The sequence below is a fragment of the Balaenoptera borealis genome (genome assembly GCF_965194805.1).
Source record: "Balaenoptera borealis genome assembly, chromosome: 5".
In the NCBI taxonomy this organism is placed as follows: domain Eukaryota; kingdom Metazoa; phylum Chordata; class Mammalia; order Artiodactyla; family Balaenopteridae; genus Balaenoptera; species Balaenoptera borealis.
Window position 1 is genome coordinate 78,696,797 of NC_138862.1, and position 18,726 is coordinate 78,715,522.

Genomic DNA, 18,726 nt, shown 5'->3' on the forward strand with positions numbered 1-18,726 from the left:
AATTGGGAGCCAATCTAGGGACACTGCCAGAGAAGCTGCCACAACACCTCATTTATAACCTGGGTAAAAACAAAACAGATATGCGTGGCACGGAATCTCTTCTCACAGTCTGGCTTCAAGTCGCCAACTTTAAAGAAAAGAAATTCCTAAAGAATGACATAAACCAATTAGAGAGCTGCCTACACCGAGCCCAAGCTCTGAAACCAAGGCCTCAGGTCCCTCTTAGGCAGAGTGATCTGAACAAGGGCCAGAACAAGCAGACGTGGGACCCCGGGATGCCTGAATTCTGGCCTGTCCCAGGAGACAGCGAGACACTCCACACTGCACAGGCTACTGCCATCCGTCTCCTCACAGCTAAGGATGTCTTTGCAAACAGTGCTTCACAACCTCCCGTCTATGATAACCTGGCAGGCTTCTCTGCTCATTGCCACGTAGCATTTAATTAGACTATCTTGTAAGAGCCTGACACCAAAGGACATGTGGAAAAGAACTGAGATTTGGGTAATTAGTCACCTTAAAGCATTCACTTAGTTTTGCAAATGTGTATATTTTATTCCACATAGAATTCTTTTCCAGCCTAAAACTACTATAAGTTTGAACAGTAGGAAAGAAGAGGTTAGGGTGGTGATAGATATATATTAATTGATCACCTATCATATGCCATGATCTTTATGTTATTTCTTTTAATCCCTCACAACTCTGTGAACTGTGCGTGATTATTATCATATTCCATAGATAAGGAAATTGAGATTCAGGGAGGTGAAGGAAGTTTTCCAAAGTCACCCAGGTACCAAGCAGAGGAGACGTACACCAGCTCCAAAGTGTGGTAGTGTTGCCAACCTAATATAACTGTTATTTTTACATAAAATTTAATGAGGAGTAAAAAACAAGTAGCAAGTACAGAGAAGCAAAAAAGCAAAAAATAAGGAAAATTACATCTAATCCCACCACCCAGAGATAATCGCTCTTAATATTCTGTTGTAAAGCCTGCAATTGCAAAAGTTTTAACTCGCTTTTTGGAGCTCCTACACTGATGCTGCAGAAAGCTTTCAAACAAATTACATCTTTTTGCTATATTCAGAATCATCGAGCAAAAACAAAAAAGATGTCTTTAGAGTTTTTAAAAAGTGAATTTGAGAAGTAGTCAGCAAGGCCTCCGATGTCCTTGAACACCACTTGGTATGTGGAAAATTAAAAGACATCGGTGTTCTTTTAGTACCCGTCTTCCAGAAGCTCCCCCAAAGGGCAGCCATGGATGAGTAGAGGCATAAACCGGAACTCTGCGAGGTCTCTGCAACAGCAGCAGATGGATCCACTGTATCCTCCATAAGCTTGTTTTGTGACCATGGCCATAAAACAATGCTCCTGGCTACAATTTGTCCATCTCCCAGTTGGTGTTTGTCAGTCTCACCCTGCTTAATGATCAGGATTGTTTTCAGGAGTTAATGAGATAAATATTTATGAAAGCCCTTTGAAGTAAACAAAGCACTATGCAAATGAAAGATAATTGTCAAAATCTCTAATAATTAAGGACTTGACTTCTGAGATGAAGATTTTGCCAAGGGAGTCGTGATACTACTCCTTTAAAACCCTAAACAATAAATTAGTGGCAAAACCATAATCAAAATGCTACCATAATAAAATCATACCTTTTCATAGGTGTAGAATATAAATAGTAATAATAATGCTCATGATAATGATGACTAATACCTATTCCCCTTGGCATCATCTTTTCAAACACTTTGTAAATGATTTGCATGGCTTTCTCATTTAATCCTCAGAATAACCTTTGTGGAGATATATTATTATCTCCATTTCACAGATAGGGAAACTCCACTAAAATTTACAAAGTGTTTTTATATATAAACAGATCACCTAATTTGACTCTTATATCCCTACTATTATTTCTATTTTTTGGATGATGAAACTATGACTCAGAAAGTCAATTTACCTAAAGTCACAAAATTTGTAGAAGTCAGATCTTGGTCTATAACTGGGTCTATCTAGGATTTTTTCAACTAAATTGTGACTGCCTCAGTGTTCAGTCACACAATCATCAAAAATTTCCTCATCCAGTTAACTCCCCAAATACCCCAAGGTCGGCACCTGCACCCACTATTTTAAGAGGGGGTTTACCTGACTTAGTTCCAGCCCATATAACTCCAAAGACATCTGCAAAGGTTTTCCAAAATGACCACTTCCCCAACTTCTTCTCTACCTAAAGCAGTCTGCAGTCAAACATAGCCATTCCTCTCTGCCCTGAAATCATTCAGAGAGCTTTTCTTCACAAAACCTTATTCCTTCCAAAGAGATCCAACCTCTCTTTAATCAACGCTCCCCCCTGAACTGCTGATTCCACTGATGACAAATAATATATCTATTTGTTTATTTATCTCTAACATGGCTTAAGACATAGCTTTCTACATTAGCGTGCTCAATGAAAAAAACCTTCAAGTCACCTTTCATACCTCTCTTTATCAATTCATCATCAAGACTCTAGCTGTAAGACATAGATGAATTTAGACCAAAGGAAAGTACACGCAATGTGTGCGGGTGTTGGTGGCGGTGGTCGAGTGGTTTAGAACAGTTCAAGAGGAAGGAACCAGGTGAGTCCGTTTATTGGCAGAGGAAAGATGGGACATGTATGGGAAACATTGATATGTCTGATTTGATGAGGTTTTGAATTATATAAAGGGAATTTAGGAATGGACAGACTAGAAAAGTAGGTTGGGACCATATTGCAAAGATCTTTTGAGTCAAGCTATGAAGTTGTATGTTACTACTTCTCACACTTTGCAGCGGAATATCATCAGTGCTGTAGGGTCAAAGCCACTCACTACAAACACAAAATTTATCTGCAATTTCTTGCTTTGTTTTGTCATTAAAATCATGTAATTATGTTTCCTACTGCATTTAATTGGCATGGATTGATTTTAACAAGAATTAATATTCTAACATTTAAACCATTTAACATTGATCAAAATTTAGACTTCAGGAGGATAAGGCATGTTTATCCTGTGGCTTCTCATAACCCCTAGCACAACTCTCTGTTACCTGAGATTTTCTGTAATCCAGTTTATGACGCATAAGGAGAAAATGGAACAATACTGGTGGCATTTTGAGCAGAGAGATAAATTGATCAGAGTGATATTTGAAGAAGATAATCTGGTAGTGCTAAATTGCATGAATTTGAGGACTAGTGCACAGTGGAGGCCGGAAAATCTAATCATCTTACAGTACTTAATATTTATTCAGTGCTGTATTAGATGTTTAACTAGTCTCAATTAATCCTCACAATCCTATGAAATACAAAATAGCATCATCTCCATTTTACGGATGAAGAAACCAAAAGAAAGAGAATATAAAAGATATTCTGAAAAGTATATAGTAGGTAAGTGGCTGAACATGAACTTAAGCCAGCCCAGAAAGTCAGGAGAGTCCAGGCTCTTAACCGCTGCATTGAAGCACAGTCAGGAAACAGCCATAATCATCAAAATGAAAATGAAAGATAAAGACCCAAAAGAGGACCCGACACTGGAAATGGAAAGGGTTAGGTTTAAGAAATGCAGCAAAGATAAACTTGACAGTATGTGACAACCTGATTAGATTGGAGGAAATAAGAAGAAAAAGTCAAAGATGAGTGATTTTTCAAGGCTGGATAACTGGGAAGATAATGAGGCCATCCTCATAAATAAAGGCCTGCAGAAGAGAAACAGGTTTGCTGGGGGAGCATGAGATGGGGGCAGCGGAGATGATGTGTTGAGCTTGAGATGCCCGTGAGGCACACAGGTGGAGACAGCCAAGGGGAAGAAATGCAGGTGTGGAGTGCCTCCCATCACTGGGCCTCCACATTTGCTGAAGGTCCAAGCAGCTATTGTCAGCCTAGGTTTTCAGTCTTAGGTTTACCCTGCACCTTGGTGACAGACACAGGATAAAATTTGCCATAAATGCTTGGAATTGAAAACAAGAAAAAAGGCTCACTCACGGACACAGGCACCCAGAAATTCGACCACCTCATAATAAGCTGGAGTCTTTTCCCAAACCATCTTAAGCTGCTTATTTTCCAAACACAGAATATTAGGCACACGAATCAGTGGCTTGAGGATAGATGCAATGACATCTGAGTAATTCCTTCCTTCCCTGCAGCAAGCTGCCCTTGTAAAGGTGAATTTGCTCCTGCATGATAATGAAGTCTACTTAGGAATTTTGAAAGTGCCGGTTGGCTCAAACTGATTTCCATTGCTCAGGGTTGGGCCTAAAAGGGCCCCTGACCTGGCTGAGGTGGAAAGAGAAAAGAAAGGCAAATGGAGACAATGGAGAAGAGTCCAAGGTTGGCAGAAAAAAAGAGGAGATGAAATACAGAACCCCCAAGGTCCTTTACACAGCTGGCTCTGGATGTCAATTACTAGGGATTTATGGTCATGGGGTTGACCGGGTTTGCCCTTCCTAAAAATAAGCATAAACCCAAAATTATATGGTAAATAGTATGTAACTTTTCACAGTAGTTTTTTTATACTATACTTATCTTTCCTTTCCTCCTGCAATGTATGTTGACCTTTGGAATTGTGTTCTTACTTCTTACTGCCATCTCATTACAGATTCCAGAAAGAACTAAACAGAGTATATAAACTTTGCTATCTCAGTTTTTCACAGATAGCAGCATCTGCTTGTTACACACAACATATTACGCACTTTTTAAGATAAAAGTGTAGTAGCAACATTATTTGTCCAAAGCCAAAAAATTTGAAACTAGTTTTATTATTTAGCTGAACTTTGGACATGTACACACACACATTTTGCACATCATTCTCTCTTTTTCTCTCTCTCTACCCTGTCACTGTTTTTAATATAAACTGTTTGTTAAACATCAAAGTGCTAATTTCCATGAGTATAGAGTTAGGTGATGTAGTCCTATTTCATCATTGTGAACTCAGTTCTCTAAATCTTTCCCCATACTCCCACCTAATTTTTTTTCTTTAAAAATTAGACCTTAAGTTGGGGAAAATTTTACAAAGATGAACACATTTGAGTTATGCTTTCAAGATTTGACTTTGCATTGAAAATGCTGATATATTAAATACTCATTATAAAACCCTGGTGATTTTTCTGGGTGACATTAACTCAGCATCTTCAACCAGACTGACATTGGTACTGACAGATATTGTGATGCCCATAGCACTTAGAACAGTAAAGCAACACCAGAAGCTCTGAACACTTCCCCTCTGAAATCATCAGTACTCAGAGCAAATTGCTCAGATATTAGAAACGCTTTCCTAGAAAAATCACAATCACAATGCCCTTTGAGCTGCCTGGAGTGTGGGGGATCTAAAGTATTTCTTGTTTCTTTTCTCATCTTATCTGTTGGCTTCCACTTTCCCTCTCACTGGTGCTCATAGCCGAAGTCTATCATCACAGTACTAGCAGATGAGCACTTAAAACAAGCATTTTAATCACTTTCAGCAAAGTTTATAGTCATGTTCTTTTTAGAGAATCTTAAGCATTTGATGGTATCTATAGGAAAATTATTTATTTATTTATTACTAAAATCAAATAAAACATTACTTTTATTTGAATTCTAGAAAAATACACAGAAAACTAAACAGTACCAAAAAAATTTTAAAATGAGTAAATAATTCACCCTCTGGCACAGCGAGTTCTAAGATCTGGTACTCAATGACATGTATATTCACTTTTTACAAATTCATTGAGCACTGACCATGAAGATAGCCTTGTTAGAAGTGTATAAAAGAAAGTTAAGGCCCAGTGCAACCAGCAAGTGATTACAGTCGAGCTGTAGAAGAGTTAAGACATGAAGTTAGACAAGGAACGCTGTTGGAGTCAGAGAAGATGGCAATTAATATGGTTGGAGCTGAGCCTTCCCTTGTGGAAAATAAGAGTCTCAGACAAATTAAAATCCATGATCACATTTCATATGGATACATGTTATATGTCCAGCACTATACTGCATGCTCTGAAGGTCACAGAACAAGCATTAGATGTGTTCCTTCTCCCAATGTCTTGCTTTCAAATTGGATAGAGAAAACAATTGAGAGCAATTAAGGCTCAACTCTGTGATACATAGCAGGTTCTTTGGGCCTCTATTTGCATCAAATTCTGTTGACCAGCTAACCAAAAGTCATTTACAACCTCCTTTTCCTTTGCCATCTGAATCTAAAAAATCTAAAAGCTAAAATACTTGCTTTCTCTGCTTAGGAATGGGACACTCTTCTGGACAATGAGATACAGGTAGAATTCCCCAAGGAAGACTTTCTGTCCAAAATGAAAAAGCAAAGCCTCACCAGGAGAACATTCTTTGCCTCTTCCTCCTTCCCCTTTTCTCTTGTCTGACGTGCAGAAGTGAGGCCAGGAGATGCAGTGCCATCTTGCCCATGAGGTGACAAGCATGAACACCATGGTCTTCAGGTGAAGGACGACAGAATGCGAAGATGAAAGGAGGCTGAATTCTTGATGGCCTCAGTGAGCCATCATGGATGCCAGCCCTGAACTTTTAAGTGTTTAAGCCACTGTTACTCTTAATAGTTACAAAACAATCCCTACAACTAAACCACTCAAGCTCACCTGAGTGAAAAGAAAGAATTTATTATAAGGATACAGAGATCTCTCCCCAAACCTGGTAGAGAAATGCAGCCTGGCTTCCTGAGAAGTAGAGAACAGAAAGCAGAAAGCTGCCCAGGAACCCAGACAGCTATTCCATCTCCCTCTATCCCAGGCCACATAATCTGTTATACCTAAACTTCTCTGTGCAGCTTCATCATTATTCTCTCTTTGGAAAAAGACCAGATGTTTCCTCTGCCTCCATGCACATGGCTGGCCTCCATATCTAAGGTTACATGTATTTCTCATCCTACTCACAACCCCAACTACTAATCCCCACCTAGTGTCTCTCAGTCCCAACTCCAAATACCTGAGTGGGAGAATATGATTGCTCCTGCTTGGGACAGGTATCTGCTCCCATGGCCTGGTTGTAGGGTAGCACAGAATAAACATTTATTCACTTAGTTGCTGTCAGCTATTATTTATTGAGCTCCTACTCTAAGCTGGAGCTGTTTTAGACACTGGGGATACAGCAGTGCACAAAAACAAGTCTTAGCTCTTGTGGAGCTCACCTTCTGGCTCATGAAGACAGGCAAGAAACAAACAAATATATAATATGTTGTGGAAATATGCGGCATAAAGAAAAATAAAGCAGTGCAAAGCAAAAGATCAATACAACAGGGAAAATTTTTTTTTCTATAGGATGATCTGGGTTCTGGAAAGGTGACATTTAAACAGAGATCTAAAGAAAATAAGGGATCGATCCACGTGATATCTGGGGAATGGCGTTCTCGGCAGAGAACAGCAAATGCAAAGACCCTGAAATCAGAGCATTTGCTTGGCATTTTTTAAGAAACACCAAGGAAGCCAGCATATTTTCAGCAGAGGGAGGTAGGGTGCAAGTTGTAGCAGATAAGTCAAGTGAGGGATCAGACTATGACTTCTGGAATCTCACCTTTGAGAGCAGGGCCCCCATGCAAACCACACTGATATGGACTGGACAACAACCCTCAAAATATCTAATACAAACTGGTATAAATGGACTAGAGCACTTAGAAAAGATCAATCATCATGTGTGGAAAGTCAGGGAAGTCTCTATGGAGAAAGTACAGGCAGAATTGAATAAAGGGTAGATCATGGGCTGTAGAATCAGAAAGACCTGAGTTCAAATCCTACCTGGACCACTAGAACTGCAGGACCTTGGACAAGTGAATTAGCCTCTCTGACTCTCAGGTAAAACAGAGTTAATACCCACTTTAAAGGATTGTTGTGAGAATGAAATAAGTTAAATTATGCACAGTGCCTCTGATATTTACATGCAGAAAGTCTATGAAGAAAGAGTTCTATGATCAAAGAACCTCGGGAAACACTTCTCTCTTCTAGACATTCTCAATGAACGTTAGTCGAATAACATTCTGGACGTGCATCAGGAAGAAATCCTTGACTTTACGCAGGCTGATATGTCTTCATTTACTTGGAGCGCTGAACACCTCTCTTACGTGTGTGATTCCGTGGAACACATCAGGCCTGATGTCCTGGAAGGACCCTTCCCTCTCTGACAGAGAAAAGCTGCAGTGGCTCACTAAGCGGAGCCCTGCAGCACTGCAGACCCACCTTCCACAGGTCTGCTGGGTCCTGGCAGGTACTGGAGAGAAAGATTCACAAATCGAAGTCCACCAACATTTTCCAAACCACTTGTAACCCCCTTCTTCTCCCAACAACGTGACAACCAGTATTACAGAAGAATGCTAAAGTCCATTCTCAAGGAAAAGTGGGGAATTTGAAAGGGAAAGAAAAAATGAGGACAGAGGACAGGGAGAACATTTTCTGCCTGAAGTTAATGGGACAACATTGATCCAGACCTTGGGAGCATGAGTGGGACCACGTTGAATACCTGCCGTTGTATTAATAATATCTGTGTATCCTTTTTGTGTTAAATGTCCTTGCTCTGCCCTGCTTTTAATACAATTCTGGTCATAGGAGAAGGGAGAAAGTCTCCAGTCATCTTGTCTATTGCAAAACATAAAAATGGCCAAGTTTAAAGTGTCAATCCCTCTATCCAGATGTTTGATTTATTTAACATATTTATTTAAAAGTCAGGTTTAGATCCTGGCTCTGCTAGTTTCTAGCTCTGTGATCTAGAGAAGTCAATCTCCCCATGCCTTACTTTTCCTGTTTTTAAATGAAACATTTGGGCTGGGGGCGGTGACAATTCCTTGCCATGCTCAGTTTTAACAGGTGTTTATGGAACCAGTGACTGACTAGTCACTGGTAACCATTCTCCGTCATGAAAATACCTTCCCTCTTGGCTTTCATGATTCCATCCAATATTATTTTTAAGGATATTGTTGAAAACATCAATTTCACAGTCAGTAAACTCTAACTGTATCCAGTTACTCTCTACTAAAATATATTTGTAAAAAATAAAGCACTCTAATTTCATAGCATTAAAATTGCCAAGTCATATTATAAGAAAATCATATTTTGTTTATTAATTTTCATTATTGATATAAAATAAATGTCTTTTTGAAAGAAAAACCAGAATAAAACCTAAGAGTCACATAAGAGGCATTCCCAGTCTTAAATTCTGAAGGAAGCCGAATACCTATTTAATGGATCTGAAAATGATTAGCAGTCCATAAGATCTAAGATGTCCCATTACTTTAAAAAATAGGCACAAACATGAGGCACAAATAACTGAGGTTTGATATAAAAATGAAAATGAATGGTTGAGGAACGCCAAAGCCTTTAATAATTAATACATAAACCTCTGGTAATTTAAATTATGGGCAAGGTAACTCAGACCCAATATACTAATTCACCTTGCGAGTGGGTCTACTTAAAGTTTCCTTTTTAGATATGCATGGTTTACTCAGTAATAATAATGAAAGACAACCACAAAATTCCACATATACAGCATCACTCCCTCTGAACCAGCCCCAGCATGCCAGGTTGCAGAGCTCTTAAACCCACACACCAAGAGTTTAACTTGAGCTTGGCTGGAGGACTTGGACGAGACTTTCACTATTTAGACACAGAAAATATTAATTATCATCAAATCTGTCATTATCTTCCCATCCCCCCTCCACATCCTCATCTCACCTATCTGATCCTTTTTCCCTCCAGCCAGCAAAATGAAAAGCAGTGATTTGCTGAATGGATTGTGGTTTCACTCAAAAAGAAAAGAGGCCAGCTGTGTATACCTATTCGAAGTAATCAAAACAAGGAGATGGGAAAGATATTCCTTGAAGTGCCCCAAGGCAATTTTGTAGAAAATCCAGAAAATATGATTTCTTTAGAACAGCTACAAGAGAAAGGCAGAGAAGAAGAGGGGAAAGGGAGAGAGGAAAGCAGAGACTGAAACAGAGAGAGACAGAGGGAGGGAGGGAAGGAAGGAGGGAGGGAGGGAGGGAGGGAGAGAGGAGATGACTGAGAGGGAAGTGGGGAGAGTGAACTGACAAGAGAGGGCTAAAGAGAAAGAATAAGAGAGAGGAAAGAAATCAAAGGAGAAAAGAGGCAAAAACAAAATGAGGCTCGAAACCACATGTTTAACGCCCTCTCCCCGACTCTCTCTGACTTTTGAACTGCATGTCCAGGCAGATAAAGGTGTGCAGAAGCAGCAAAGAGAATTGGCCTGGCACCCTGAAAGAATACACAAACGCCTACAAGATGTGACTTCAGGAGCGCCTGGATGACCCACTGCCCAAAATAACACCATTCATCCACTGGCTGATGCCTAAAATTCCACTGTTCATGCTTCATTTATTTTGGAAAGCTCTATGATGCCTACTGACATTGCCCTGGGTTAGGGAACTCTTTCAGCCTGCTTGCAACCATTTCTAATCTTCTTGTAGGTGACTTTCAGAATCTTTCCTGGGTGCTGGTTTGGACCCGGGGGTAAGAAGAAAATACATGACACTAGTAGATACCTGAGCAGGAAAAAGAGTCAAATCAGAAAGCTAAAGTCATGGAGGACAAAAATTAGCCTGCTCAACTAGCGCTCAATCCTTGTGAAACCCAGGCTTACAATGAACATTAAGTCTGTATTTAGAAATTAAGGATGATGAAAAAATGCCAATTATTATATATTTTGACTTTATATTTATAAAGTTATATATGGTCCTCCCAGACTTTTACTTATGTAAGAAGCAGTACTGTTTAGTGTTTAGGAGTAGAGAATTTGGGGCCAGACTCCTAGGTTTGAACCCAGATCTACCACTTATTAACTGTGTTGCATTGGACCCATTACTTAACCTCTCTGTTCATTAGGTTCCTCATTCGTAAAATGAGGTTAATTAACAGTATTTACCTCATAGGATATATGTAAATGTATGTAAAGACCTTATAATAGCATCTGGTTCATAGAAAGTCCTATTACATGTTAGCTGTTGTGTCTGAATTGGGTCATACACTTACCCCTAAAGCCTTCACTGACAAGAGAGGGAGCTCATCTCAAGTCCTGGAGAGCCCCTTCTCTGAATCACATACTTCTCAGAAGAAAATCAATACACAAATAAAACTAGTTCTGGCTAGAATGGAAGAAGGGGGTAAGTGGTTGCTGGGTAGGCAATCAACAGTGGCTGCTACATGTGCTGTATCCATTCATCCTTATTACAACCCTATAATGCAATTGCATCCTACCCATATTACAGAGAAGCTAAGACTCAGAGGGGTTAACTGGCCTAAGGTAATGGAAATAGCAATGATAGGCTTGGTACTTTAAACCAGGCTGTTTGCAAGCCCTGTGTTCTCTCCATCATGACTGCCAGATCCACTTTAATGGAAGATCCAGGGCTTCTCCAAGTCTCCATTTGTATAGCTTTCCCTTAGCCCTAAGGAGCTGCCTGCGGAAAGGATTTATGCCCTTGTCTCTATTCTACAACTTAGGAGAGTGGAAAAATGGAGGAAGTGGGTAAGAAGGACATAAAAAAGAGCCACAAGTTCTTCAGTTCTTATTATTAATACATCTATTAAATGAACTGTGTTTGAGTCTCAGCTCACTCAAGACACTCATACTCTTTTTTTTCTAAAAGTTTGAAAGGCATTAGAAGTATCTTAAGTGCTTACAAATAAGAAAGAAATGATAATGAATTCTGATGCACTTTTGATAGAACTGGACTCATTTTTCTAATATTTTCCATGGAAATAGGTTTTATGGAGTTTTCTTCTTCATGAATTAGTTTTTGTATTTTACATTTTACCAAGAAATCATCTGTTTCCTTTCAGATGTCAAATATTTTCCCATGGAATTGTTTGTAGCATTCTCTTATGATTATTTTAACCTTTTCTCCAGAAGTGGTTATACTCTTTTCTCATTCCTAATTTTATCTATTTCTGTCTAAAATTAGTGATTTTAGTACTTAATTCTCTGTTTTCATATTAGCGACAGCTTTATCTTCCTTGTTTTGCCTTAAAATGAATCAGGTTTTAGATGATTTGTATATTTATTGTGCTAACTTCTACTGTTATTTTTTTTTAATTTCTATTTTCTCATTTCTTTTCATTTTACTTTAATGTTCTTTCTCTGTTTTATAAATATGAGAACTAAGTAATTTTTAGATAGTGTCTCTTCTGTAATGAACATAGGAAAAACTTTGCTGACTAGACCATGTTTCCTTTTAGAATTTACTATATCCCATAGGCTATAATATCCTTTTTCCTAACTAATTTATCATTTCAAGTATGATTCTCATACTTGTAAAAAAAAAACAAAAAACATTTTCTCCTATACTCTGCTAGGCTAGAGGGACCCAAGGCTAAGTAGAACCCAGTTCACCACCTGGAATATCTTCAAGTCTAGCACGTTGATAGTCCTGTAAACAGCTGATGCTGCTGATATAGGATTTATATTAACAGCAAAATCCCTAAATAGCAAAAGAGAAGGTTATTAATATCACTACTCCCTTCTGTCCTCTGCAGTAGGAATCCCATCCAACCACAGAGATCACGGGAAGTTGCTGCAGATCCAGCTCAGAGATTTTCCAGATAAAACCCTGTGGTTTAAGAGAATATTCAGAATATTCTAACTCTTTGTTTAGAGACCTCTTCTTCTAATTGCTCTGCCTATTTGAAGGACTGGACCCAGTTTACCCTTTCATTCATAAGTTCCCCCTCTGTAACTTTCCGTAAACACTTCACTAAAGAGGGAATCACCTTTCTGCACTGTTCCATTCAAAGTCACGATATACAGGTCGATAATGTCTCTAGACACAATGTGAAGTAGCAGTTGGGGGATTCTGCTTCAGTGTGATGAATCAGCTTATGTCCTTTCTCCTCCAGACTGGACAGCTTCCTTTGTTCCTGTAATTGATTCAGTGAGGTTACTCATGCTACCTTTCATTGAGGACTTACTATGTGCCAGATATCGCATTAAATACCTTATATACATCAACTAATTTAATCCTTACAACAGCCCTTTAGACAGGTAAAAATATGGCTACTTCACAGATGAGGAAAATAAAACTCAGAGAGGTTGACTAACTTACACAAGTTAGTAAGAATTCCTCCAAATAGAAAGTAGCAAAGCTACGATTTAAATGTTGGTCCACCTAACTCCAAAGGCAGTGCTCTTAGCCACTAGACTATACCTTCCTCTTTCTGCACCCTAATCATGTTGCATAATATATTAGAGAACATTCTCGATTTCCTAAAATCGGCAGATTTACCAGGTGTGCCCTCTGCCTTCAACTGAATCACGCACAGGAATGTTGAACAGGACAGAACAAGGTCTTGCTATAAGCCGCCAAGGACTACCCTCCACAACACTAACTGTCCACCCTCTGGGGTAGGGATTGACAAACTAGGGCCTGTGGCTAAATCTGACCCACTGCCTGTAATTACTTTAAAAAGCTTTATTGGAACACGGCCACATCCATTCATTTATATGTTGTCTACAGTTGCTTTCATTCTGTAACAGCAAAGCTGAGTAGTGTGATTGATAGACGCTGTATGACCCATAAAGTCTTATATATTTGTTATCTATTCCTTTAGTAAGAGAAAGTTTGCTGACTTCCAGCCTAGAACATACCTGACCTCAGATATATCCTGAAAGGTTTGACCTGTGGAATTCTATTATGTTATGCTATGTACACACTTCCTAAGAACACTGAGCAGTGCCTGGTACTTTTCTCCTTCCATGATGCCATATCCAAATTGATGGAATGAGCACATGTACTGTAACTGAGATAGAGGGAAACAGGCATTCCTCACAGCATCATTTACCACGTTACTGAGATGGGACATTATGGATCTGGATGAACCATTTGCTCAGGCTGTAAATCAATCCACTTCCCAGCATCAGCTTCTGACACCCCACGCTGGGCCAGAAGACCCAAGACTCCTTTTGGCCTCTGGACCCCTGCTGCTCTCCCCACTCAGGGGAGTGGTGACCACTACCCAAATGCTTGCCTTGAGAACACTCGTTCTGATGATCCAGACAATAGATTTCCCAGGCCCTTCGCTGCTCCTGAGCCTTCGTGTCACAGCACCATTTTAACCCCACAAAGACGGAACATCATGCAAAGAAAAGGCACCAGGCCTAAATCGGCAAGCAGGGGTGCAAGGAAGGGCGTAGTGATGGAGGACTTTGACAGAAGGGAACGTCCTCCGTGAAGAGGGTCAATCAGCCTGGAGACACAAAGCCTGAGAAATCACATGTTCACAAATCAGAAACATGTTTATGGATATGAAGAACTAGGCTTGCATTTGGCTACAGAGGCAAAAGAAGCACTGATGGGGCAGATTTGGCAAAATAGGAGAAGTTTCTCCGAATTATAGCTCATTAAAAAATGGAACACGCTGCCTGAAGAGGTTGTGAGTTCCCAATTTCTGAGCATGTCAGAGCAGACACCTATTTCCCTTTGCCAGCTAATGGCAATTCCCACATAGACTGTGAAATTGGACTAGGAAAGCTGGAAACTACACTCTAATTCATGGATTGATGCTACCCATGGTCCTCAGTGCATTTGTTTTGAGGTTGCCTATACATAGTTTTCCAACAATTGGTCTCCCTGAATGATTAATTGGCTTTCAGCACTGCAAGCCATGAACCTTCATGTAGTCTTCTATATTCCCCCCACTGGGCAAACATGTGCCGAGTGCAGAGCACAAACATGTGCAGAGCCCTAGTAAGTGGCCCATTTTGATTTGGGGAGGCTTGAGTTACAAGTTAAAAAAAGAAGATGTGGTACATATATACAATGGAATATTACTCAGCCGTTAAAAAGAATGAAATAATGCCATTTGCAGCAACACGGATGGACCTAGAGATTGTCATACTGAGTGAAGTAAGTCAGACAGAGAAAGAGAAATATCGTATGATATCTCTTATATGTGGAATCTAAAAAGAAATGACCCAAATTAACTTATTTACAAAACAGAAACAGACTCACAGACTTAGAGAACGAACTTATGGTTAATGGGGGGAAGGATGGGGGGAGGGGATAGTTAGGGAGTTTGGGATCAACATGTACACACTGTGATATTTAAAATGCATAACCAACAAGGACCTACCGTATAGCACAGGAAACTCTGTTCAATGTTACATGGCAGCCTGGATGGGAGGGGAGTCTGGGGGAGAATGGATACATGTAATGTATGGCTGAGTCCCTTTGCTGTGTACCTGAAACTATCACAATATTGTTAATCAGCTATACTCCAATATAAAATAAAAAGTTTTAAAAAAAGCTTGTTTCTAATAGAACAGAACTGTGCTGTATCCTATTCTTAACTTCATCCTACTATCTGCATTCCTTCTTCCACCAGACTATCAGACAACCCAAATCAATTCCTCTCCTTACTTTGAATTAACTCTTTTTCTGCAACATGTATAGGGGTTTTGAAATTCCCCTAAGATTGTAGAATAGGAGGTGTTGTGTTTGCATATATCTGTGTTTAAGCTGCCCCTTCAGAGCAAGATAACGATACTGGGGACAAAAGCAGCATCTTACACTCCCATCTTACACTCAATGTCTTGAAAGCCCTCGGAGGGCAGGGAACTGTAGGGGAAGCTGCCTTGGGGGCAGAAAGCCACAAGCCTACATGTTTCACACAGACCTCCTGTCCCATGTTATTTCCTCTCTACCTTTCTGTTGCCAAACCACCACAGTGTAGCTAATTCCTCCTCCAGCAACATCTCCCCCAGCCCTGCAATTACAGTGGAGACAGAGATGGTGTTGCAAACGAAGTAATAAGGAGGCAAGGAGAGGAGGCCACCATGATTCACCCTTAAAGCATGCGGGGTCATTAAATATATATATGCGGTCCAGTGATCACTAATTTTCCCCACTACGTTAAAAGAAAAGGGGAGAAAGAAACGAAAATTAGGTGTTTGGAGAAAACCCTGCCTCTGTTGGTTTCCTCCCCAGGAAGCAGTTTGCTTAAGGGGGCAGGTATATGTTCCAAGAAGAACGCCAAACCTGTCATCATAAATAATCCCAAGGTATTATTTAGAACATCCATAAGCCAAGCCAAGGAATTGTTAATAATATCTGGTTTTTACACTTTACAGTTAATACACACAATCTTTTTGCCCTCGACAACAGCACTTTAAAATGTACTTGAGGCAATATTTGGCCACTTGTCCTATGTCCTGAAATTTTCCAGGAAGGAAGAAAGAGAAACTATGACATCATAACCCAAGAATTTTGCTCATGGCCCAGTTTGACGGAATTTGCTTTTTCTGCTTTTCAGTAGTCACTCAACACTGAACTCCACACATTTCCCCTGAAACCTGCTGCTCATGACTGCTACTTTCTCTAACAATAATAGCATCATCTTCTTCACCTCTCAGACTGCAATCATTGTTTTTAACTCCTTTTCTCTTCCACTTCTGCCATTCCTACCCCCATCCGCACTTCCAGCATCAAATCATGATCTACTGCTGCTGCTTCTTCCATAGGAGTCACCATCTCCTCATCCTCACAGCCATCTCAATGGTCCAGGCTCATCCTCTCTTACCTATTCTGTTGCGGCAGCCTCCCAACTGGCCTCCCTCTCTCCCCCATCCTTCTTTCCCCATCCCTCCCACTCAAATCTCTCTTCCCAGTGTTCCTTGTGTTAACAATCATATAAATTGTTCCAAGGGTCTTATTGGAGCCGAATTTCTCATTTTCTCCACCTAGATGACTCCCATCCAATCCTTAAGGTTTATTGCCTTTAAGAAACTTCCCATAATCCCCTAGTTATGTGAACAACATATCCCTCTTGTTACTCATACCTGTATTAAAATAATTGTATTTGCCTCTCCTCCCTGCAGACTTTGAGGTTTGAGACTGTCTATTTTCTTTCTTTGAATTGTCAGTAGTTTACATAGTGCCTGACCTATACAGGGCACTTCAAAAAAATTTTGTTAAATGGATGCACTTCCTCATTTAAAATTCAGTAGTAGCTCTATTTCCACCAAGAAAGTACAAAGACTTTTTACTGGCATTCAAATCCTCCCTCCTTTATCTGGCCCCATCTCTAGGCTCATCATTCCCTATGCCTTCATTATACTCCAGCAAAACTGCATCCACTCACTCTTCTCTGAATTTCCCTGCTCTTTCCTGACCATATGGCTTTATTCTTGCTGTACCTTCCACCTGGACCACCCTCTTCCCCTAACCCTCTCTTTACATCCCAGCTCACCACCAATATTCTAGCTCCCTCCTTCAAAGTCATGTCATAAAGTATTTCTTTTATGTTCCCCAGATACAGCCTCAGCTGTATGAATTCTCTCTTTGGTGCCAACTTCATTCCAATGGCAAAGCTTACTGCACCTTAAAGTATAGCTGTCCATATACTCAAATTAACTATTGCAAAATGCATCCTTCATAGCAGGGACTATGTTACTTGGCTCTGTATCACTACAACACCTGATATAGTGATATGCACATCTTCATACCCAATGCATGCTTATTCTAGTTGAACAGATTGTTTGAACCTGGCTTGAAATATTACTTTTACGCATGCTACTTGGTGTCTGAGCCAAGTTATCGAGTAGAAGCTTGATCTGGGGGAGACCAGTCAAAAAGGAAAAGGCCTCAGGCCTCCCTGTAGGTGATGCATTTTCCATTTTCTTCTTCCTAGAGCAATCAAAAGGCATAAATATGTGCAGTGCCTTAACCTCAGTAAATTTTTGATAAATGAATGGTTTTGTGGCTTACAATTATTACAGTAAATAATAAACTTCACTTTTATACATATATCAAAATTCACTAAATTCCCAAGATATGCTCTTGGGAAGACTTAGTGTCTTGTATTTGTTTTAGAAGAAGCATAGATGAAAATTAAATGTAAGGTAGGAATTGATAGCTATTCATATGTTCTCAAATATGATCAAAATTAGTCAACTCCCTCCAAATGTTTTTAAATCAATGAGAAATACCTATTGCCAAGTTGAGGGACAAGCCTTATTTCCTTTAGAAAAAAAATCAAAAAAGAGGAGGTAGAAAATCCTGGGGATTCTTTTGCAAAAATTTGAATCAGTGGTGGAAGTTTACTGAAATTGCATTAGAAAATCTGTACCCTGACAACATGGTCTTAGAGAATTCTCAGTGCTACTACCTAAGTCCCATGCCTTAATTACTATTTTCCCTACCACACATGTGAGAGTCATTCAAAATCCAAAATTCAGTGACTCCACTGTCTCTTTGAGTCCATGTTCTGATTTAAGTCCTGCATAATATAATAAAAACTCCCAAGAAAGATTGCCATTGACCTTGAAATTTACCCAGACTGGCCAAAAAAACAGCAATTATTTTTTCCTATTCCAAAGAAAATAATATTTTATGTAATGGGACTTGGAGACTGGATTCCATATCCCATCATTAAGAGATTTCCCTCCAGTGATTGTGAGATGTTCCATTCACCCAATATTTTCATTTTATTTTAGTTCCAAGAGCTTATCAGAGCTTGGCTGAAGCGTGTGGGAGGAATGCCTATCTCAGCTCTAAAAGACTTCTCAGACCCCTGAGTCTGGTCCACTAGCTCTTTCTCTGAAAATCCCTCCAAGGATCAGTGAAAAAAATTGGAATGAAAGAATTTTAAAAATAAAGGATTTGAGATATCAAGGCATTTGGGGTACAAAATAACTTGTCATCAGGCCATCTCCAACATTCATTTTTTCATTGTCCTTCAGACAAATGCAACATTATTTCCACATAGGAGTGGGCAGACATTGTCTTAGTCATC

General features: G+C 39.7%; 1 protein-coding gene across 2 annotated transcripts in view; it reads right to left on the reverse strand.

Annotated features, from left to right (window-relative positions):
- Positions 1 to 18,726, reverse strand: part of TPRG1 (tumor protein p63 regulated 1) — a 376,146-nt gene that overhangs the window by 44,987 nt on the left and 312,433 nt on the right. The window contains exon 2 of one of the 2 annotated variants that reach the window (XR_014245019.1): positions 1 to 18,726. This exon is cut by the window's right edge and continues 21,723 nt beyond it. The exons of the other annotated variant lie outside the window; for it this stretch is intronic. The gene's annotated coding sequence lies outside the window, so the exon portion shown is untranslated. 2 annotated transcript variants of the gene reach the window in all.